General features: G+C 42.3%; 2 long non-coding RNA genes across 2 annotated transcripts in view; both read left to right on the top strand.

Moving 5' to 3' along the window:
* LOC142417492 (uncharacterized) overlaps positions 1 to 24047 on the top strand; it is a 34223-nt gene extending 10176 nt beyond the window's left edge. The window contains exons 2-3 of the long non-coding RNA XR_012778033.1: positions 18719 to 18792; positions 20258 to 24047. This is a non-coding gene — a long non-coding RNA (uncharacterized LOC142417492). The remainder of the gene's footprint in view (positions 1 to 18718; positions 18793 to 20257) is intronic.
* On the top strand, positions 5397 to 11129 carry LOC142404855 (uncharacterized). Its single transcript, XR_012773974.1, has 2 exons — positions 5397 to 5594; positions 10163 to 11129. It is a non-coding gene; the product is annotated as an uncharacterized LOC142404855 (long non-coding RNA).
* Positions 24048 to 24656: the final 609 nt, after the last annotated feature.

Genomic DNA, 24656 nt, shown 5'->3' with positions numbered 1-24656 from the left:
TCATTGCACTGCATATTCAGATAAACTCACCCTATGCAGCGTAACCTGCACCTCTTAAGTTAGATCCAAGCTTCCCACTGATTTCAGCCATGTACAGTAATGAAAGACCAAATAGGTTGTTGATACATAGCCTTACTGCTTTGAGTGGGCTTTGAATGAAGCCCAGAGTCACTCTCCTGTCCCCCTTTTCAGATGTATGATCAGTTGTCCAGTGTCTTTTAAATAATGCGGTTTATCTACTATGGTGCAAGATAAAATGAACTTCAGGTCTTCCTTTTGATAACTATGGTAGCACTGATTAATTAATGTCTGGGAAACTCAGGGTACTTCTTTCCAAAGCTTCTAAGTTTCTGGCATCATTGTCATTGTGTGCAGGTATTGGCATGAGTGCTGCATTGATATTAATATCACATTGCCCTCATCAAGATGCAGTGTTTGAGACTTCATTTTATTTAGTACTTTCCAAAATCATACACTTGAGCTTTTGGTCAAACACAGTTATGTTGTGTTTCTTTGCCCTCTGTTCAACCTGAGCATCTGTGGCTTTTCTCAGCCATCCAGGTTCATGTTTGTTTTCTCATGTTAAACCATAGACAAGTCAACAGTAAAGTCCTCGTCATGATCCTGGTTCTCTCCAAAGCTGACGAGGGCATGATCATTGGGATATATACTTCATATTTCCTTAGAATGTGTAGGGGCCAAGCATCGAGACCTGAATGAAAGTCCCAGGTACGTGCTTGAAAGATTACTTTGAGTTCAATGGAGCTTCATTATTTTTTTCTTGCTCAGCGTTTGCAAATTCAAAAACAACAGCAAACCCTTCTGGGAATGCATCTTAGCAATTGGAGAATTCAGTGCGGATTCTATACTGTGCTATGCTGTGCTAGCCTAGCCTAGCTTGATACTTCCCCACGTATTTTTCCATGTATTTAATTGCAGAGCTACGCTGTTTTGACTCATTCTGGTTTCTTTTGCAGAGTGCTGCTGTGTGGCAATGATTAGGCTCTGTACTGACCAAAGAATCCCATACTGGTTTCTGTGTCCAGCCTGATCTCTGAGCAACAGATTGGGCTGGAAGCTCCCAAGGTCCTTCCAACCTGAGTTATTTGAGGAGGTTCTCTTTTTCTCCCCCAGCAGTATTGCAGCAGGACATACTTAACAGCATAAGTAGCTGTAAAATGTGGCAACATTAACAAGCAAACCTTCATCCTGTTGCAGGCTAAAGGGACTTAGCAGTAGTTTAGGCTGTCTGAACAATTGTTCTGAAAATGGCTGAACTTTAAGGAAGAACCAGTGATTTTTGCACAATGGATTCTCCTTGTTCTTTGGTGAGGAAAGAATGAAATGAAATATATCTTTCATTGCAAACTTTGTCAATGACATGTCAAACTGTAACCACAGTGGTATAAAAACTGGAACATCATGGGCTGAGTCTCTGCTGAGCTCATTTGGAGCCTATTTAAAGCTTGTCAGTCCCCAATGACAGTACCAAGAGGATCCAAGGGAGACAAGCTTTCTAACTTTGTCACCTAGCTGAGGTCTGCCTCTTTGCTACAATGCCCAGAGCAATGTTTTCTGAAAAATAATGCTCTGGAGCAGCTCCCAAATGTTGGTGAGAATATCCTGTTATCTCCTTTTTGGACTGAAGCATTTGGGAAGTAGTTTGGGCCCCACCAGGTGTTTTCCATTACAAACAGGCTTGAATCAATGTCTTACGTCTTTGGATCAAGCAAGAGTAGCATCTTTGCAACAGATTCAAGACTTTTCTCACAGTGCTTGCCTTAAAAACTCGGTCTCAACTTTTTCTCTGCACCATGCTGCCACAGCTCCTGTGTTTGGTGCTTCCTTGCTGCCTTCTTTGTTAGCTTTTCAGATTTTTTCTGCTATTGCTTCCTTGAAGTTCCTAGCAAAAGAGCAAAAGAAAAGCCAGCTTCATTGATCAGTAGCCTAACCTCTCCTTTTTCTGTACCGAAACCAAATGCCTTTAAGCCAGACGGTTTCTACTCAGGACTAGCTCTATACCAATGCTTTGACCAACAGTGGGTGTTCTCACTCTTTTAGTTGCCTAGTTCCATAAATGAGCTTAATAGCTTCTTTATGTACCCCTGCATCAAACCTGGGCATTAATTACACTTATGACTGATTTAATCTATAACACCATTTTTTGGCGTGTCATGGATTTAAATCAGTACATTTTCTCTTACATTAATTGCTGTTTCTAATGTACAAATTGTTGTTGAGCCATTTCATATCAATATTTCATACACACCAAACCCTGAGCCTGTTTCTGCAGACATACCAGGGTTGTGGTTGCCTGTGCTGCTGTCAGTGTAAAAATCGTGTAAAAGTGCACCTTTTGCACCACCAACGCTATCTGGAGAAAGCTGTGCAATACATCTCTGCTGTGCAAAGAGAAATACAGTCATCCGAGGGGCTTTGGCAGAAAGTCAGTGCTCCAGAAGAAAGCATACTGCTATGTTCTTGCCCTCTAACTTGCACAGTTTCATTGTTCTAGGAGGGAGAAAATGTTCTCCAGAGGGCTGCTGAGACGATGTGACTGCACGCTGGCTAGCGTGGTGGTGGGGTGGGGTGGGAGCTCTGTCCAGAGCAATGGGAGCGACTACTCACACAAATTGGTTTTGACTTCCAGACTGGACGTGAATTGGTTTTGATGCCCAGGCTGGTGATGCCATGGGCTCCATTTTGGTGTTCCACTTCAAAGTGTGTTGGTTAAAACATTTTTTTTCTGTTGTTCAGGTGAACTACAAATTAGATGTGTGATGAGCACTGGATAAAAAAAAAGACTATCACAATGATGTTACAGCAGTGGATTTTTTAGAACGACTCAGTTTGCCAAAATGACTCTGTTTTGCATCTGCTGTAAGCAGCAGTAAGCCTAGTGTGGAAAACAACGCAACACCCTTGAAAACCAAATGCGGCCTCTTTCTTCTGAAGATGACAGTTGACTCTATTTTTTTATGATGTCTTTTAAGGCTGCTAAATTGTTGTCTAATCCTTACCTCAGGGCTAAAAGCCTTTCAAGAGAACAAACACATGTAATATCAAAAAGGAAAGGTCTGTGCTGCACACTCTCCAAAGCAGCTTGTGTGCAGATAACTGCTCAGAGGTTGCATTCAGATGAGCAAATGTGACAGAAGTGCATTCAGTAATAACAATATCCTCAATCAAAGGCATCAGCTGCACTCATATGCACTAAGCCTGACTTCTGAAGTCTTTGAAAGAACAAAAATTGGCACATGTGGATACGGCACGGCATTTACAAGGAGGTTTGTGAATATCCTCACGTTATCAGAAAAGCATCTGTCTGGGAGAATTTGAGATGTTTCACCTTCCTGCCCCTGGAATTACAATAATTAACTCATTTTTTTTCTTTTCTACATGGTTGGATTATATAATTTTGTGATAGATATATTATTTGATAGGTAGATTAACAAGAGATTTTATCTCATATACATGGTCATAGTTAGATTTCATAGATCTCAGATACTTCTTTTACTTGAATTTTTCATTCATTATATTTTCTGGAGCCTGCTTTTTATAATGAACTACTCAGCGGAATCTTCCCACTCTCCAAAACTGGGGTTTCCTCTGTTCTGGCAGACTAGTCAGGCTTTGGTTTTGAGTAATCTCTGGGCAAAATCGTAACAGAAATGCCTCAGAATAACTTCCTTCACATATTTAGAGATTTGTGGAGACTGCAGGGACTTGGATCCCTCATCAGATGTGGAAAGATGTGCAGAAAGAACCTCTAGGACTCTCTTTCAAGGCTGGACATCAAGGCTGTAGTTTCAGTTGGGATATCCAAGCAGAGGGTGTACATGAGAGGACTTGTACGGCTGTGAGAAGGCACTTGGAAATTATGGGGAGAGCCTCTAGTGCAGATCAGCGTGCTGTCAAAGCCCCATGGTCCCACAGCGACCACTCCTCCAGATCTCCATTGAGGGCCCGCCACCCATAGCTGTGGAGGATGGCCCTGCGTAGGGTTGGTGAGCACTTCTGCAAGTGTTTTGAGTCAATCAGAGGCTCGGCTGCTGTCAAAAGGGCAGCAGTCCTGCGCTGCCCCTGCCACAGTTTGCTCCTCATGAAGCAGGTGGAGGTCCGTGATGATCCATGAGATGGGACTCCTGCTGTGGTGTGAGGGGCTGTGTGTGCAACAGGTGACCTGGTCCCTTGGTCGGGGATCGCAGGCCGAAATGCAACTTGTCCCTCCAGGATCAGATGAGCAGACTCCAAACCTGAAGCTGTACGTGGTTTGACCAAGTACAGTGTGTAGCTGGAGTCCTGCATCCCCTGACTGCCTCCTAGCAATGGGTTCCTGGTGCAGACGCTCTTGACTGTGGATGCAAATTTGCTTTCTGATATATCCTGCAGCGTTCACTGGAGAGTTGCTGTCTTGGTGAGCATTTTTGCCAGTAAAATTATTTATGAGAACATGTGTTCAAAAGGTCATAGGAAATTCATTTAAATAGTCAAATGCATTTTCATGGGAACCTTCTATTTCATTCACCCAGAATTAAAAAGATCAATAATTATTTAATGAGTTGCCTCATGTGGCTGGGAAGGAAAAGCTCCCCATGACATAGGTGATAATCAGGCTATGTATTCACCTTTAGAAGTATATATAGCACACATCATTTGGGAAAATCAGCGCTTCACGCACGGTGGATGGAGGATAATGCAAGTCTTTGGACAGACTGTGAATACCTTTTCTGTCTTGTCAAGACAATGCCGGAGTTTAAGGATATCCAGTGCTCTGGGGTAAGATGCCTTTGACCTCAACTCATCCACACAACACTGACAATCTGACCTCAGATGCTTTCCAAGATTTCATTTTTCTCCCAGGCTGTCATTTTTTACACCTAGGTAAAGAAAGAGATGATATGAATTAACAAGATACAACAAACAACAACAAAGCTGTGGAGAAGCTCAGGGAGCAGAAGCTATTTTGGGTAGCAATGTACAGATTGCTTAGTTCTTGAGGGGGAGCTTCCCTGTGGCTGAGCCGGCTGGTTTGGATGGTTTTGGAAGCTCGGGGCTGGGCTGTGGGTGACCCATGGAGGGGACATGGAGGCTAGACAGAAAAGTCTCTCCTGTACCCCACTGGGGTAGCAATCTTGTGATATCAAGCATGTAACTATCAAGTATTTTTGTTTTCCTTTCTGCAGAGCAATAAAAAATGCCACGGTCAAAACATTTTGGACTCCTTTTGCCGGCTTTCTGCAGCTACACCATTTGGGTGTCCTATTTTCAATATTTTCCTGAAGGGGGGCCAGAAAATTTCTTTTAAAAAAGCCCTTTCCTTTCTCTCCTTTGTCTTGCTTTGCCTTTCAGGTAAGAGTGCGAAAGGGCTTGTACTGCTGGCCCTTCCCCTGCCGCCTTGCCTGCTTCCCCTGCCGCTGGTGGGGTGCCAGGTTTCAGTGGGTGCAGACCTGCATGGTTTGGGTCATGAGACGTTCATTCTTGCCTGATGATATTGAGGCCACCTGAGCTTTTAGTCCTGTTAGTGCTACCCCTACGTAACTCCTGTCGGTATTTGCCACACAGACAGGTAGGTCCTCCAGAAAAGCGGCTCTGTTCCTTCTGGCTGACAATGTGAGAGTCATTCGTATCGTTCCTCTCCTAAATAAATGTAAAACTCTTCCGAAGTAGGCTCCTACCAGGAGCCTTGCCATGATTATACTGTGGAGAAATCAGCTTGTCTTTTAGTGTCTTTGCTCAGAAACATGACTGAGAAATGAATTACCATGCAGGGAAGAAGCAGAAACTCACTGAAGGCCAGTGAAAGAAAGCAACGTGAGCCGAGCATTAGCCACACTAGGAAGCTGCTTAGCTCAGCACGTTTGAATTGGATGCCCACTTCTAATTTTTTCATACAAAAAAGCCAAAAAAGCCCCCCAAGATCCTCATTGTGTGCCTGTGCCTGTCCATCCTTTTAAGTCACTCAGTTCCGTATGTTCTTCCTGCCCTGCATTTTGGGATTGATTTGGCAGAAAAAAAGGCAGTGGAAAAGCCAGCAGACAACCCGTGCTCATTTAGTTGCAGTTTCTAAGCACAGGTGGGGAGCAGTTGTCCCTGGGGGTATTTGCACCTGATGTGGAGGCTTGGGAAGAGGCTTAGAAATTTGTATCGCGCAGAGGAAGCTTGGGCTTCGTGGGTGAAGCAGTGTCAGGGGCCTTTTATGAATCTTGGGGGCTGAACCATGTTTGTGGCCAGACCTCCAACATCCAGGAGTGCAATGGGGCAACCAAGCTGGGAGGGAAGAATTTGTCACACACTGGGAGGAGATCATCCCAGTCCGGCTCCCTTTGGCTTCCTCCTGGGATTTTTATAGTTCAGTCTGCCCCAGAGGACTCACTGCCTGTGTTCAGGTTCCTTCTGGGAGAGCCATCCTTGAAAGGTTATTGTCGTCTGAAAACCAGTAATTCCTCCAGAACAAGAGGTTGTTATTCTGAGCTAAGAGTTGTATACATGAGGTGGTATCCAAGAAGGGCTATTTTGCTTTAAATTTGCATCCTGTCTTAGTTGGGATTAATTTTTGAAAGTCGACAAGGTCTTAGGTTTGTGGGTGTGTAACAAATTCAGAATTAGGCCCGAGAGATTTATATCTGAAATTGCTGACGTACACAGTCACAAATTTGCCACTTTTGTCTTTTTGCTGGTAATTTGTTTACCCAAGGAATTGCACGTTTTTCCCCACGGGTCTTTGATAAAGTTAATATGGGAAACAGCTGGTCAGTAGAACTGGTTAAAAAAAGCAGAAGAATGTTTTCTGCCTTCATTTACATTTTCTATCAAATAATAGCAACATTTAAAAAGTAAAAAAAAAAAAAAGGGAAAAAAAGAGAAGAGTTCTTCTGCTTAATTCCAGCACCCATACACACAGTCAGGGTAGCCACCATCTGTTAAACATATTGCTTAAAACCTCTTATTGCCTATGTTTTAATAGGTTATATATTAAATTCTGAACCCCTAAATAAAGATACAGCATAGTTCTCAGTCTATATCATGCAGATCTCAATGGTTCTACACCATCACTGCTGCTTAAAAGCAGGATATGATATGCTGATTTTTTTTATTAATGTAGCAACAGTTTCCTATAATTTCACATTCCTTTTCTGAGCCGTTCGGTTGTGTGGGATTCGGAAACTTTTTTTTTTATGGAGAGATTTTTCTCTCAAAATCTGAATGTTGATTAAAGAAAATGGCTACTTTAAACATAGTGCATTTTATGCAGGAATGGAATGATTTTTAGCTAGAACAAAACCTTGATGAAGTGAGAGCATAAAATCAAGGTTTTAGCTTCAGTCTCAGACTTAAGTGTGTTTGTGCAGGAGCTCATTCCTAATATTTTCCTGCATTAGCCTGATCTGGTCACTAGATGTTGCTAGGTATCTATGTTAGTAGTCATTTTGGCTGATTTAACTATACAGCTTCATAGGTATAAGAAGAGAACATCACTATCTGTAACAACTTAAAGAGTTATTTCACTCAGTTTATAAATGTTATCATTAAAAAAGCCCCCACTTTCCTAATTTATAATAAATATCCTTTCATATTAACGGACTCTACTGAGCAAAGCAGATTACCCCATTGCCCAAAATTTGAATTTAATTTTTAACACTTCAGATGTTTTGGGAAATGTTATTTTCTCTGTGGAAACAAGGATTTAGGCAAACAGCCCTTGCTGCTTAGGACCTGATTGTGGCCCATAAGGAATAACAGGCATGACCTTACTGTGGCTCTACGACGCGACCAGGGTCCTCTTGCCTTCCCCCAGGCTGCTGGAGAGCCAATTATTCCTCCTGAGACCTTTCTCTCAGTGGCTTCCCAAGTAAAACATGTTTAATATTCCCAGTATGTGACTGCTTCCCAGTACTGCTGGGTAAAAGCAGTTATACTTAAATATATATAAACTAGATGTACCGAACAGTATCTTTAATTGCTGATTGCTACTCTTTTAAAAAAGGGATTTTGCAAGAATATCGCGGTTGTTTGGGTATCAGGAGGATTTTGGGCTAGTGGATTATGGTCACACATATGTGTGTGAGGATGAGCTAGCTATCCTCTTTCATCTGATTAGTCCTTAAGGAAGGCAAAAGGGTAGTCACTGTTGTCTGCCTTGGAGTCACCAGGTACCTGTGGAAGTAATATTCAGGTACTCCCTGAACAAAAGTGCTCCTCAAATCTTAGTCAAAGCTTGAAATCTTAATCAAAGTTTAAGCAAAGCTTAGTGTCTCAGTTGCTAACTCCTATACCATTGGACTGTCATATATAATATGGCAAACATTTTTTTTTAACTGCTGAGACATGCCCTTTTCTTGAAATACTTCCCATATCAACAGCTTGTATACAAGTGACAAGTCTTGAAATCAGTGGAGTACTTCAGTGAATAATAATTAATCAACTATGCAAAAGTAAATTTTATTTCACCCAAAATGTTGAATTCTTAACTTTAAACTTAATTTCAAATTGGAGATGAAGATATACAATTTCAGGAAAAATTACAGAACAATTTTAAAAAATTTGGAAGTGTGTAGTAGAGCATTTATGTAAGTAATTTTGGATTAAATACAGAAACAAAGACTTAGCAGTTAAAATGCCCACATGTTTTGCTTAAATGTACTTGAATGTTTTGTGTCAAAAACAGTGATATTTTTCATAATGTGTGTATTCACTGTGGAGGGAAATCCTCCAGACAAACTTTGGCTGTCTCAAGGTTCAGGGCTTAATCTAAGCCAGCAGTTCAGCCTCCCTGGCTCTAGCAAATGTGATTCATCCCATCCTAGGAGAGGTGACTAAGATTGGGAGGATGAATTCACCTGGGCACATGCCTGTCTCTGTTGACTATAGAGGAAGCCCAAATCACTGGCTCACTAAATGTCTAACTTCTGGAAGGCTGAAATTAGTTGAAGTGAGGCTAAGTCTTTCTATAAAAAATGCCAAGGCATGGCAGTTAGTGCTTTTGTTTCATTCTTACGTGTTCTCATGTTGAAAGTATTGAAACAAAATGTTTTGCTCTTTTTCAATGAGTATATTTCCTAAAACAAGAAATACCTGAGTGGACATTTGCTCTCAGGGGTCAGGGAAAGGCGAGAAGAAAAAGAATAAACATCTCTGACCAGGGTAAATCATGCCAGGCAGCAGGGATCCTGGAAAAAAAATGGAAAAGGACTCAGAGGAAACCTTGAGAAGAGGCAGAAAATACCCAGAATAAATCTGAAAACTTTGAATGAAACGCACTTTTTCAATTAAATTGCATCTGTCTGATGAAAAACAGGTTCTCTATTTTTCTCAAAACCAGCTATCATCAGAAAGAGCTTGCTGAATTGGGCTATCTGGATCTTTTAATTTATCACTGTTCTTTACCTTAGAAATAGCATTTGCCTCTTCTTTCTTGCACTAGAAGGATAGTTTATTTGAATCAATCTGAAAGGCAAGAAAAATCTGAAACCACATCCTTCTAATTTTTATATATTTTTTAAAGTCCATGATGTACAGAAGTGCTAAAGACCAGGAAACTAGGAAAAAGTATGTATTATAGGACCGGTAATCACAGCATCCATGGGACTGGTAATCCCAGCGTTCAAACACCAGTATGATTTCCTTCACAGGATTTGATAATGCACACTCACAGTTCTCTCCTTTTCTAAGGGGACTGTAAGTAAATGTGCTTTGCATCCTTGCTGGGAATCTCAGGCTCTCTCTTGTAATTGAGTCTGAGACCATATTCAGCAAAAGATCCCCTAAAAAATAACCACTTTCCTCCAGGATTTAATCTGGGGGCAACTGTTTCTCTTCCATTGCTGGGAGAAAGGGAAACAATATTGGCTGGCATTTGTTTTTAGCCTGTAATCTGTGGGCATCTGTGGACTTCTGGTCTTTATTTAAGAGATCTGCTAAAGGTAACAGAATCTATCAAATACAAACAACTGAAAAACCTTTGCCTATGTACTAGTGAGCAAAGTAAGGAAACATTTTCTGTCTTATGTAATTTTTCCCCAAGCCAATAAAAAGCCTGTACAGGTGGGTTTATGATGTATTTTTTATAGTTTTTATGTACATTAGTCATTGGTAGGGTGTGTGATGCTTTACAAAGGTGATGTTGCTCTTTTTCTTTTACAAGTGACTGAAGCACAGAGAGGATACTGTGACTTACTGTGACAAACGCTGCAAAAGTCATTCTGCATCTCACATACGCATAATTGCCTCTGTTCAAGGATAGTTTTGGTTCAAAATGGGCAAAACTGGGTAACCTGAGCTCCCCCTCTGGGTTTTGGTTCCCACATTGCCTTGGCAAGGACCAGGTGGGGAGGCAGCATAAGCACAGGGGTCAGTCCCTGTTGGGGACATGGATGCCCGCCGGCAGCCTGGCCAAGGTAGGTGGAGGAGCACCCCCTTGGGCCATCCCACATCCTTCTGCTGCAACGCCAGCAGGTTTCTAGTTTCTCCTCTGCTCAGGCTCCCCACACGCCTGGTCACTCCTCCTGGTCCTCCTTCTCTGGCTCCGCCTGACCCTTTCCAAGATGGACAGGAGGATGGGAGGTTCGGGGCATGCCCCAAGGAAATGTCAAAATTTTCCACTTTGCTCTCTCTGCCTGTCCTAGTCCTTGGCTGCTCAGTCACTGTCCCCTGGCCGCATTTCCAGACCTCACGTTTCCCTGCCTCTGAGTGCGGGGTGGAAGAGCTCAGCAGCTTGGGTAGATGGTGCTGCTGGGAGGCCTGTGCAATCACCAGTGCCTGCTTGTAGGGGCTCACCATTTCCTACAGTACAGCTCACAGGTTGTCTGCTCTTCCCTTCAAGGGTATGCTTCCCAAAATTGCTGACCATAACACTTTTTCTTTGGCCTCCTGACTCTTTGATGCACCCACCTTTGCAAAGTTGCTTTTCTGCAATAAGTATGCTGTGTGTAGCTATGCCCACATGATATTTATACCGCTCTTTTTTTTTTTAATTCAAAGAAGAAGGAAAAAAGAAAACTTCCATTTGTAACTAAATTTTGCATGTATGGAGAGAAGTCTACAGATTCAAATGTGTTAAGTATCCACACAGTTAACAACGTGTCACTTCGTGAGAGAATTTTCATAATTAATGAACTGGTTCAATTTGCTCTGCCGCTTGACTTTGATTAATACATTTTTGAGTGTTCCCACTGGGACTCTGTCCAGTTTGTTTAGTAAGCTCTTATGTCTATATCCAGTTCATGTGCATGGATCAAAGTGTTGGCACCAAATACTGGCAATATTAGGCTATGGTACAGCCATTCTGACTCCACTTAAAAAGAAGATAGCAATATATCTTAAATCAAGTTCTTTGTGACTCATTTGAAAAAAAAAAGGAAAGAAATTTCACACTGTATTGTGTGGAAATGCTGTGATTTAAAAGTTCATCTCACGCAAGCTTTGCCAATTAAAGAGGTATTTATCAATCCAGACAGTAATTGTGCAGACCCAAACTGGCAATTTGTTCAATATTAAGCATTGAGCTGCGAAACTTCCATAATTAACAAACCTAACGAACATTACCCTCCTTTGCCCAGCTGCTGCGATGGCGTTGCACACTTATCTCACGGTTACGCTTTGGAAGTCGCCCCAGCCCCCCGTACAGAACAAGGATGTGGACCAGGTTTTAAAATGGATTCAAACCCTGGACTGATTCAAGGCATGAGGAGGGTGGGCTCCACGGCACGCATTGCCTGGGGAAGGGGCTGTGGCAGGGGTGCAGGGGGCTGCCTGCGGGGGTGTCCCTAAGGGGGTGGTGGAAGGGGGTGGCTGCCCCCAGGTGCTTCCAGAGCCCCGTCCAGGGATGCCTCTTCCCTCTGCGGCTGTCCCCTGGCCCCCACTGGGCAGCCTCCAGCCAGCTGGGGCAGAGGGGCTCTCGTTTCACGTCTGCCTGAACAGGATGGTCTGACAAAGGAGAAGTAACTCGTGGCTTTGGGGTATTAATTCACTCCTTGCTTGGTTGAGCTACAAATAACCCATTTCTGTCAGGAGCAATATTTAGCGTCAGTATGATCCCAACATGGTGCAAAGGGGGCACATGTTGCAGGTACGAAAGTTTCTTTTATAGTGAAAGCTGTAGCATAGCCAGGAAAAAATAACTTCCTTTGGTTTTCATCTTAAAGGAGATTGCTGAATATCGTTTACCTCCCAAATGCCATGGGGCATATTCTGTGCTTGGTGTAGGTGTAGAAATGTCGCCGTGCCTGATTAATATTAATGAGTATGTTGGGGAAAGGGGGCCACGTAGGGCAGAGGGCCATCACCAGTCTGTGTGTTAACTCAGACTATCCTAGCCTTATTTTGAAGGCTGAGATGTGATGCTGAAGTACTTCTCTGGCTCTGTTTCCCGGGGTAAATGTCATCCCCAGAGAGCTGGAGGCATGAAGAGGATCAATGACGGTGTCAGAAAGCCCCCAGAGAAATCCTTTGTAGTAAGAAAATATGAGAAGGCTCAAAACAAGTTTTCAGTGAATGCCATGTATGTATATCCACATCAGCTCAGGGCTCCCAGCTCCGTGCCCTTGGCCCACGGCACTGTGCTTCCAAATGACGGCAGCTGGAGAAGCGTATCTTAAGCCTATAGGGTTTAAATTAATTACAGAAATTCCCCTGAGCTCAATCTCTGCTTTCCCTGGGGGTGACGGGGACCAGGCAGTTAATCACCAGCAGTAACAAACTGTCATGCCTGCTGCCCTGGTTTTGTTCAGATGTTATAAGGCTGAATGATATTGGATAATGAACAATGGGAGACAAGCTGATGGAAACACAGAAAACACTGGCAGATTTAAGTGCACATTGTTTAGCTACTAGTAGAACAGTCTCAGAAAAAATGTGTTCTTTTTAACTTTTCCCATGGGGTTCCTGCTCCCATAATACTCCAGTGGGTTTTACAGCTGTTTATTCCCGCTCTGCGAGGACACCAAAGCAGTGTTTGTATCTAGCGGCTCCACTGGCAGCATTTGTCTTACAATTTATGTCTTGTCACTTAAGCACTTATAAGCAGTCTTTGGCCCAGCAAAAAGAATACATGTAACATGCTGCACTTAGTACATAAACTCTGCAAATAACTTGCATGGATGAATCCTTGTTCATTCAGTGCTTTTAGTCATGTAGTTATTTTCGTTACATAGGTTACAGGTGACTTACCAGCAAATTATGAGTTGGTTAATGTCCACTTTCCTCTACCATATATCAAAAGAACTGTAACACCAAACCACTCATTAAACTAAGCATGCTGTCTAGCATGGTATCCAGACAGATTCGTCTACCAAGAGCTTACCCATTTGAGAGACTCCCTCTGATTTAAACCCTTGCCTCTAAGCACTTTCAGTTCTCCTGAAAGAACTGGAGAAACTCTGATAACATAAGAGTGAGATAAAGCTCTGTATTTTCAAAACAGTGTACAATATGAAGTAGCCCATTTAGCCTGTGCTGATTTTTTTAACCTTCTTTTATATGGAGTATATATGAGTACTGAAACAGTGCAGAAAGAGTGTTTTCTCTTTGTCAGCTTATTTGATTTATGTGTTTGGCAGATGTTTTTCAAGGGTCCATTTTATTCTTTGCACTGACTATTGATCAGCCAGTTGGTTTCTTCTCTTCTATGTCTAACTTTCAGTAGTAATGATATGGGTTGTTGTAAAATGAGAAAAACAAAACTGTGAAAAATATAGTGCTGACAGGAAGACTCAGAATCTGCTGTGAGAGGTGAATGAAGTTAAAAGCATGACTTCTTTTTAACTAGCTGGCTAGACTTCAAATGGATATTCTGCTTTTAGCAAGTCCTCACAATAGTGCATGGGCTGCTAAAGACTGGCTACCAATCCAGCAGCAGAGCCAGGGTTTGGGCTGCCATTTCTTGGTTGTTCCTTTTCTTCTCCAACTACTGCAGCGTAACGTCTCACAACATCGTTTGGTCTGGTTGCAGTGGAAACGGTACTTCGGGGAGGATGCTAACTTTTTGTCTGTCTGTTTATCAATATATCCTCTGCCCAGGAGATTTTTTCAGCATTTTGGCCAATGACAACCCAATCTGGCAGTGGAGAAGTTTGGGAGGTGGGGGCAGTTAGCTCCTTTCCCTTATGCTTTAGCCCATTAGGAAAACTAAGTAAACCCAGAGACTGCTGTGCTGCTGTTGAGTAGGTAGGAACTACTGCTTACTGGATGACCCTTTGGGGTACAAGGGTGGCCCCTGGGCGGGAGCAGGGCCTGTGAGGAGCCCAATTTGGGGGCTGTACCATGTGTCCTCCTTGAGGTTCACGTTAAGTGCATGAAAATTTGATGGTTCCACATTCCAGGTCTTGTCTCACCATAAATCGGTTACAGTTGCTTTACTTTGATTCTTCTGAGGCATTTGCCACAAATCCTATCCCCTTTACATCCCGTCAATCCAGGCACACCAAGGGCCCCCAGATCTGCTCACAACGTGGTCAGTGCCCAGCCCTCTTCCCAATGTGGGTTGATGCTGAATCTGTCCAGGCACTTGCATATGCTATAATAATATATAATATATATACATATATAATATAAACATACTATATAATAATATATTACAATAATATAGTAAAATGCTAAAAAATCTGATGTTGGTTTCAGTGTTATTGTCACCTTTACGTAGGCTCTTCCTCCAACAGAAAACATGAGGGGTCAGAGGAGATGGGATTTTAAACGGGGGAAATACCAAGATATTTAAGAGAAGAGGAAAATTGGCATCCATCACCAGAAAAGGCAACGAAGTCCTGGAAAGAAAATTAACAAGGCTGCTGCCTCTTCTGATACAAGAAGCAGGGAGGGAGGAGGGAAGCACAAATTAAACTAGCAGATGGAAGATTTACAGTCCCAGCACAGTGGTGTGGGGTGAAGCTGTGGGGCTCACTGTCACGGAACAGTGGTGACAGTAGGAATTCGCTGTGTTCGAAGAGACAAACGGGATGCACAGGCTCCACCTCTGTCCCAGTGCCCAAACAAGATTCTTCTCACCCATAGGAAGAAACACTTGCTGGATGAGTCAAAAAGGGGCTTTTCCCTGTCTCAGACAGGAGCAGTTAAAATTCTTCTTTGTGCATCTCTGAATTTGGGCTCCAGTTGTGAAGCATCCTAACTAATTTAGATGATTGATCCTTTTTTGTAATCAATTCAAGTGTTCACGTAGTGTCATTGCTTACCTCATAATATGATATTACTGTCATGCTTAAGCACCTTTGTTATGAGCCCAAATGGATTCAGCAGTGTAAAAGTAGAGGAAAAAAGATAGTCCTTGCCCCCAGAAGCACAGTTTCCAGTTCAATCTAATAAGGGTCTTACTACTTCAGGGAAAGCAGTGTGTTAACTTAGAAAATGCTGTGCTAACTCTTCTGGTTGCAGAAGCATGTGTGGAAAAAGTAGTGCTTGATCAAAACAGGATCTGTCACTGTCATCTGCTAATGAAACACTGCAATTGTCATTCTGTATTTCCAAGAATAAAGGAGAAGGACTGGTGCTATTTCCCTGCTTCTTACAGAACACAAAGGTCAGTGACACGCAGAAAATGGCATTTCATTAACTAGACATTTGTATTATAAACATTATTCCCAGACAAGCAGGAAAGTCCCAAAAATCTGAGTCACTGGTGTTTGAATAGATGTTTTGTAAGGCCAAGTGCAGACCTCTATAAATAAAGCATTGATGAAATAAACAGTCACTTTGTATCAAAAAGGGAAAGTTTTCTATATACACACGCAGTTTTCATAAAACAGTGCCATGATTTAGAAGCTTTTTTAAAAAATGTGTAATCCTATCAGAAGATTTATTCTGTCTAACCAGCATCTTAACTGGTTGCTAGTCTAAGATGTGTATTTTTTGCTGAACATATATCTGCCTCAGCTCATACTTGTGCCTAATTTATAACTTCTTAATCTTCCTTCCTCTTTATCTTAGTTATGATCATGACCCTTAAACGATAATTTTGAGCTACTGTGATGATTCCAGATGTGTCCACTGTATGAAAAGAAAGGTAGATGAATCTCAGGTCTTTAAAACCTGAAGCCAGTTTTTGTTGCTTGGAAAGACACATTGCCCTGTGCCCTCCGACTCTAGGCGAGTATTTCCTGTGTGAGGCTTCCCTGAAGACACTTTTTATTGATCACTAGGATAACATTACTCAAAAGCTAAGCAGATGCACACAGGGGACTCTCAGATGTGTGTCCTGCCCCAGCAGGGTAAGTAGGGTGCAGGACTGGGAAGGCTGATCTAGCTGCCGTTGCACCCTGCTCAGCTGCTGGCCTCCTGAGGTACCTTAGGTTGGGCTCCTTCAGCAGCTCTGCTCAGCTTCCTGCTCCTTCATCTCTCTTGCTCTTGCTGTGGATGCAAGCAGAACCTCTGCCCATGCATTTGCACATGACCTGGTGCCTTCTTGCCAAAGGTGTCCCTGGGTGAGGCTTACTGCAAAGAATAAAAAGCAAAAAAGGATTGGAAAAGTTTCTCTTGCCTCCTTTTTTACAGTGTCTTCATTTTTTGTTGTGCCTATGCCTGAGGAAATCGGCCTGATTCTCCACTGCCTTGCACAGTGCTCTCCTTGTGATTATGGAAAAGGAGCACCAAGAGAGCTTTGGTGTCAACAGGATTTTGCTGTGGACAGATGTGCTGTAGCAGTAGTAGGGATTTCTACCTTCCTCTGCAAGATGTATTGGCAAGAATTTCCTATTATTTACTAAGAGCAGGAGAATGCTTCTCCCATTGAAATCACTCAAAGCCTGAACTCGTGATTCCAATCCTGCTCTCATTTGAGACTGAGAAAAGGATCAGATGGAAGAGCAGCAGTGTTGGGAATGAAAGCTCTTTGCAACTGCAAAACAACTGACAGCAGCAGATGAAAATGTGTGAAGAGACAAAAGAACATTAGGTTATAAAAGCTAGATTTAATGTTGGAGGGCTTAAAGTAAGCTGCATTTCACCATTATTTTATATTTCTTCCCTTTCATTCAGGTACCTCAAGAGAGTAGATGACAGAGGTACTGCAAGAACAATTAGTTTCTCTGGTAGATCAAATAGGAAGAGTAATTCCTGCAGGGAAACCAGGAGTAGTATGTGCACATACGATTCTTGTGTTGGGACTTTGAATGTCAGGGGTTTGCCTACCCACCTGCCAGGACAGCGTCAGGAGATTTGGGGGGAGCATCCTGAGACCAAGCAAGATGTTCTCTCTATCACGGGAGAGTGTCTCTTCTTCCTGTTGGTTGGTTTCATTAATTAATCTTTAATGATAGCAGATGTTGTATGTAAAGCTAAAGCATGTAAAAAGTTATTGGAATCATGCAGAGATATAAACAGATACTTGCCTGTCAATCTACCTATCTTTCTTTCTTACATGTTTATGCTATTTAGGAACAAAACAAATAACACCAGGCCCACAAGTGGCTGCTAAAAAGACATTTTCCCAACACTGCTAATGGGAAAGTGTGCTATGGGATGTGGTAACAACACAAATAATAACAAAACAAGAATAGCCTATTCGCATGGATTTCATTTGCTTGCGTTTTGCTTGATTGGGCAATTTGGGGCCAAGATTTTAGGCACAACTTCAATCGGCTAAGAATAAAAATAAAACTCCTATCCAGAGGGCATGAGCAATTAAAGACAACTGTGGGAAACGCCATTTGCAGAAGAACATTTTCTTCCTTTATAAAGTGTGCTGGAGACGTGAAAGGGCACTGTGTGAAAAGACAAGAGTCAGATGACTAGAGACTCGGTGTATGTGCTTCCTCCTCTGGGTGAATAGCCTCTCTGGGCTCCCCAGGCCTCCATCCTCTTTTCCTCGGTAGTCTCAGGTCCTGGCCCTCATCATGACACGGTTTGGCTGTGTCGGCAGGTACCCAGAAGCTAAGGGGCTGGTGAAGATAGTCTTCAGCAACCTTTGCAGCTTTCCAGCTTGCAGGTACCTGGCAGGAGCTTGAGCACTGCAATGATCTGCATTTCAGGGCATGTCCTCCCATATCACAAGACAATTTTGACATGATGATGCCCTACCCATCTGCCTTTCTTCCAGAGAGGAGAGGGCACTGGTATTGTCACATCCTTCCCTCCCTAAGTGGGGGGACCTGCCCTTGCTGCTGAGGACATGGCACACACTGCTGGGCTCTGCGTCAGCTCCTCTTGCAGGGGGCTGCCTCCTTTCCTGAAGGTAGGAGATGTGGACGTGGCCTGGGGACATGCCGGCTGCTCCTTGTGCTTCTCCTGAGCCCTTGGAAGCCTTCACTTCCCTCTGCTTTTACCAGGGCAGGCGGTCTTGCACTGTCCTGAGACCTGTCCTTGTGCATACTGCATGTTAGGGAAAAGATTCAGTTTATTCTGAAGTGCCGAGAGATGAAGGAGCTTTGCAAAACACTGTGTGGTCAGAAGAGGAACAAAGCCAAAGATACATCCAAAGAGAGACAGCCTGGGGAGGGAAAAACAGGAATGTGGAAATGCTGCCTGCAGCTCCCTGAAACAGCAACTGGCTGAAGGGAAGAGCTGGTGCAGGGGGTTAGGCGAATGTACTCTCATTCAGAGAAGGAGGCAAAAAGTGGACATCAGAAAGCTGTGCAGCCCATGGGGCTGATGTCCCATTGTGGAGAATGGTGTTTGACACATGAGCATCCTGCAGTTTTGCAGTGCTGTGGTGTCTCTAGGGTGCAGCTCTGTTCACTACGGTGATTGGCAGGTTTCTGTGCTGTTTCGGTAGGACTGGCAAAATAATGCCTCCTCTGCTGATCTCACTGGACGTGCACATGGCCCACAGTGCCTCGCTGCCCACAGGTGAGTTATTGTACATCTCTTTTCTCAGCTCAAAGCCTGAGAGTCCTGCATTTCATCCCTTACCTTGCAACATTTGCACACCATATGAGTGGATGAGCATATGATTTTAAGGAGTTACATTTATTTCAGTGGGCTGATGCTGTATTTTAAAGACTTTTGATAGATGAAATCAGGTGAGCTTTCATAACATGTCTAGAAAGAAAGAAGCTGAGTTAAATAGCACAGTGTGAAAAGGCACCAATGGTGGCAACTTAGTGATCACCCACAAGAGCGTAGATAAGCTGTGAATCACCATGGAGTGAGGAACTCCCTCCATCCCACGTGAAATAAACCTCTGCGTTCCGTGATGCGAAGACCATAAACACCTCCTACCCATGCTTACCACTAGCTGTTCAGCTTGACTGCATTGCCATGAGCATGCACAACACACGTGCCTGGTACATGCTTTGCTGGCATCAGTCTCAGGCCTGCAGGAGAGGATGGGATGGTGCCCGAACCTTCTCCTGCCCCTCGTGTCTGCTCATGTCTTGCCCCAGGAATGTTTACTGGGATTTCCACTTTCTAAAATGAGCACTGGGCAACAATCCCCCTGTTATTTATGCACCCTTTGTACTTTCTGGTGCTTAGGCTGAAGGTGGGATGGAGCTTTTGGAGCTACTTCTGTGATGTGAGATGGTACCCACAATTCTGGCAGATTCTGTAATAACGAGGAGGTGGCTAAAACTGGACCCTCTTAGCTCTGCTGTGTAGACTGCTCAGCACAGGGGCCATTTCAGGCAGCAGGAACCCTCTTTGTCATAGAGTGAAAGAATTAGTTCACTTGTACTCTACTGCAAATTGGTTTAGAGGAAAGGCTGGGCTGCCTGGAGAAGACTAGCTTTGTATGAAGTCCCAGGCTAAATGCAGATCTTCCATTAAAGTCAGCTCACTCCACTGTTGTGATTCTATGAGTAAAGTTGTCATGGGGATAAAAGTTACCCCTTGAATATACATAAGGAAACGTGGCTTAGGATCCTTCTTAAAATACTTAAGTAAAAAGCATTGCTTTGCTATTGAGTGTATTGCTTCAGGAGGAAGAGAACAACCTGTCCTTGAGTAAAGAACATGTCCTCCAGGTAGGGTCTGTCTCGTTGTTAGTCAGTTTGAAAGGCACTTCTCTCTGAGCTTGGATTCCTCCTAGTGTTGCAGGGGAGAAGTTACATTCCTCTGTGAGAGAAGTTACATTCCTCTGTGAGAGAAAATTAGTTCTTGCCATCACAAGGGTTTTTCTTCATTTAGTGAAGGAGGTCTTTGGAAAGGTCTAAGGCATGATACGGGCTGAAATTGTGTGCTCAGTATGGAGAAACTGTTTTGTACAAAATAAAGCCACTGTATGTTCCTCCATAAACTTCATCACTTCAAACTAAGCCTAAACTTGTTTGGAATCCTTCTGCAACTTTGTCTTCCATTTTCTTACATTCTCCAGGTCCTGCCTGTGAGTGGAAATGTATGCCATGCTGAAGGAAAGGGGGCTGCCACAGCATCTCTGGATCATCTTCAAGGAAAAGTTTCACAGGAGAAAGTGCATCTATGAGATCTTCAGACTTTCTTTCATTCACATAAGAAACTAAGGGAGATACAGAGAAAGTTTTGAGCTTTTCCCATGTTACTGTTTCCCCTTTTCAAAAAAGAATAGCAGAAGAATAACTCTTTGAGCTGAACCCAGGCAGCATGGAGGTTGTGCTGGTGAACAGTTTGCAGTTTGAGCTGATGAACTGACAAACAGTTTGCAGTTTTCTTTGGTGAAAATGACTTACTTCGGTTAGCGTAGGAGTATTCTTGATTTCCTCATTCATTACTTCTATCCATGAGGTAGAAACCTTGTAGGAGGTTTCAAAGAGGAACACTAAGTAAAATTTAATGCTTTTGTCTTTATCTTCAGGGCACTCACTGACCTGGACACAGATTTTCTGAATGTTCACTTAAACCTCTGGGAGGCAAACAGCTATGAAGTTCTTTGTGAAGATGGAGACTTTTGCCATCAATCATGATTATGTTCTTTTTGGGGCTGGTCTGAGAATTCAGGGCAAACCCTGCAAGGACTGAGAATGACCCTGGGCTTCACTATCTTTGATTCCAATTATCTCTAATGTGCTTTCTCTAACTTAAATCCAAGGTGTGCTGATATTAAGAACAATTTAACCCCAATAAAACATTGCAACAGGTGTACAACTTTTCTGTGTAGAGCTGGTAAGAGCAAGAACAAGCTACACCTGTCAGATGTTAAGCATGACACAAAATGCTCCACGTGTGCTACTACCTTGGTTACAAAGGTTGATACAAACACATATATAGAATAAAGCCAAATATGCACACTACAGGATCAAAGCTACTGAACTTTAAGGAAACATTTGCAATTAAATGAAAGTATTAAAATTATAACAAATATGATTTTTCAAGTTAGTGTTTAGAAACATGGGAAAAGATTAAGATGTTTTGCATTTAATATTAACTTGAGGCTACAAAAGGTATCCTGATTTGATTAGCTAAACTTATAAAGCCTGTGTAATGAGGAATTGCTGCTTTCGTTCTATTTTCTGGCTTTCTTTCTCAAGGACACCCCGTACTGGTTTTGGTTAAGCCACAACACTGCCTTAAAACTGGATGAATTTCACCTAAATTCATGGAAGAAGTTAACATCTCAAACAGATGATGTTCCGTAGGTATTTGTGAAAATTTAAGGTTGGGTGGAGGAGAGACATCTGCATTAATACCCCACTGAGAGGAGGGCCACAGCACACACTCCACGGCTACATGCTTTGTTTGGATTGCCAGCCACCCACTCAGCGTAGTTCAGGCTATGGCCCCTGCCATGTTGTTGTCAGCCAGTAATTTCATCCTAGGGAGAGGGGATAAATCTAAGGTCTACTGGCATGGAGGGAAGTTACAGATGTGGCAGAAGGAGTAAAGTCAAGGAAGAGAGTGAATGCAATAAGAAATTGGGCTACTGCAGCCTATCGGGAAGCTGTAGGGATGGAGGGCACACATCTATAAGAAACGATGCTTTATTAGTTCCTTTGCTCAAAGTAAAATTAAATGGTGAGACTCCAAACCTTGCATCTGAGATGTTCAAAGGACCCTAAAGGAACTGAGCGTCATAAAGTCATTGAAATTTATTGAGTTTGTAAACTTCTCAGGATCTTGTATCAATGCCGGTCAACAAAAGTGCTGTTGGGCTAGCAATGAATGAACTTGCTGAAGACATTACTACAGATAATTCTTTGGGTAGCATTTAGTAGATGACTTCTTCTCAAACCTAATGAGGTCAAAAAAATCAGAAGGTGAAAATCTGAGGGATTAAATATCATTAAGTATTCCATGATTCAGCCTCCATTAAGGCAACAGAAAGACTCCCAGTATTTCCCTAGAAGATGGTTAGACTGGGCAGGCAAAAAAAAATTATAGCAGCTCTTCTGCAATTTTCCTCCAACATTGATGATTCTAGACATGTGTGAGCTTTGCTGATCATTAGGAAGCACTTGGAAAAGGAGAGGAGAGGAATCCCTGCTAGCTTTCTAAGGACTGTGGTGGATCACGGCCACTTCCACTTGCATGCAACCCACTCAGGAGCTGGGTTTGCACTGTCACTCTGGCTGTCCCAGACTGCTTTTTCTATAGCTTTAGTTGTGAGACTGGAAGGGGGACAATTGTTTTTTAATTTTCTTATTCCTCCAATTGCCTGTAAATGAGCAAGTATGAAGGGAAAGTGGAAAGCGATAGTGGTGTTTTGCTATGAGCAGTAAAAGCAAGATAATAGAGAATCAGGCCTCACAATATCCTGATTGAATAGTTATGAAAAAAGGTAAAAAAAAAAAAAGTTAGTGAGCCAGAATTTCAGGATGTGTAAATCATGAAAGCTTTATTATAGTCAACAGATCTTCATTCTTTTCACCTCCTTTCAAGTGATTTATATAGCTGAAAAGTAGACACAGCAGCACGCAGAACTTCCTGGCCTATCTGTGAAATATTTAGCTTGCGCTAGAGTTGTCTGAAACCAGAGATATCAAGAGCTGCCAAGTCTGGAATTTGGATCATGTTAAATCCTGTATTGTTCCCCTTGCATGGTGGTGTGATTGCTACATGCTCCTCTTCCTTTTACACACCAACAAACTGTAAATCAGCCTTCACAGGAATGGTAAGTTTAGCTGTAGCCCTGAATTGGAAAAATTATTTTTCTGCTCAAGCTGTTGCATTCACTTTCAAAAACCTGTGCAGCTTTGCCTCCGTCCGCACCTCCAATCTGCTTTACCATGCCTCCCCTTGTGTCTGCTGGACTGCCAGCACCAAGTGGTGTGATGGCACCATCTCCCTCTCTGCTCCTTTTGCCTGGCCATCATCTATGAGCTTTTCCATAAAACTCCCATATGTTCCTATGGTTCCTTACATTATCCATGTTCAAATACATCCCAGAGGTCTATCACTGCTCCTGTTAGTGATTTACCACTTTTTTTTTTTTCTCCTCATATTTTTCTGGTTGTTTTGATGCTTGTGTGGAAATCTACACTGGGGAAAGGATCACTGAAAAAACATAGAATACATACATCTGCTTCTTAAGGGCAGAGCACAAAGTGAAATACTGGAGATGAAAAATAATCCAGAAAAATACATTCTGAAAAATGAAGTTCAGATTCTCAAACTGAGTTTGCGTTGATGTTTCTCCAGAGAGAACTGTTGTTAGAAACTTGGCCTGCTTGCATGTAATTTTAGAGTATGATCTACTGATGTTTATCATCTGCTAACATGATTCTGTAGTTCTGAGACTCATTTTAACACTTAGCATTTATTAACCACTACTCAATGTTAGTCATTTGGTTAAGGTAAGGAGAAGTCAGGATCCTGTTAAGTGGGAGTTAGTATGATTTCACAGAAAGACTCCTAATGTCCCCGGTACATGGATTTTCTACTCAGATATGACATGAAAAAAGGGGGCTGTTTGTAAAATGGGTCAGCAGTATTCCTTACGCATTGCAATGTTGGTGTTAACATATCTCACAGGCTTTGTTTCTGAATTTCCTTGAGGTAATGCCAGTAGGAAATATCTGTTAAAAAACTAGAGGCTTCTCTGTATTTATCAAAGTCCTATTTAGTCCAAGTTGTTAGTCCAACTTTTCAAAACCATCAGAATGAGCTGGATTTCATTTCCTTTCTTCATTGGGCATTGAAATTCATTAGGTTTCAGTGACCAGCACAGACAGAAGTAATCTTTCACCACAAAACATTATTTATTAATTCAATAGTTACTTTAATGTGTCTCAAAAATCTCATTATAATTCCTATGTCATGCTATGATAGTTTTTATTCTCTTTTAAAACAAATACAAAGATTACAAAACATTTTAAAGTTGTTATGCTGGTCTTGTTTTTCGTGGAAAATAAAATACTTTGAAGAAAGTCTAATTTAACAGTATTTGGGATAGTTATTTTTCTCTATAATAGAAAAGTTACAGTTTCTAGCACTGCTAACTCCTTGTATCCCTATCTTAACATGCATTTGATGTGTATTATAGGTTAGAGACTGTAATTAGATGGCCTTGGCCCCAGCTGCATGATAGAAGTTTAGGAAATGTTGAGTATTCATACTCTTAATAAAGTCCTGGATAGGTCTGTCGACGTGAGCATTTAAAAATTAGAACACCTAAAAATGGTTTGTCATTTTACAAAACCAGGCTATATGCTCAGTGGGAGGAACAACCTAGTTATGCGTTGTAGTCTGAAAACTGGGTGTTTTTACGTCACCAGATATTGTTATATGTTGATTGAACTGAGATTCTGTTCTGAAAAATAATTGTTGTTACTACTTCATAGTATTCCTGGGTTTATGCAAGC

This window comes from Mycteria americana, chromosome 1 (assembly GCF_035582795.1).
Source record: "Mycteria americana isolate JAX WOST 10 ecotype Jacksonville Zoo and Gardens chromosome 1, USCA_MyAme_1.0, whole genome shotgun sequence".
Lineage (NCBI taxonomy): Eukaryota > Metazoa > Chordata > Aves > Ciconiiformes > Ciconiidae > Mycteria > Mycteria americana.
The sequence above is the reverse complement of the archived record's forward strand: the minus strand, read 5'-3'. Positions and strand labels throughout refer to the sequence as shown.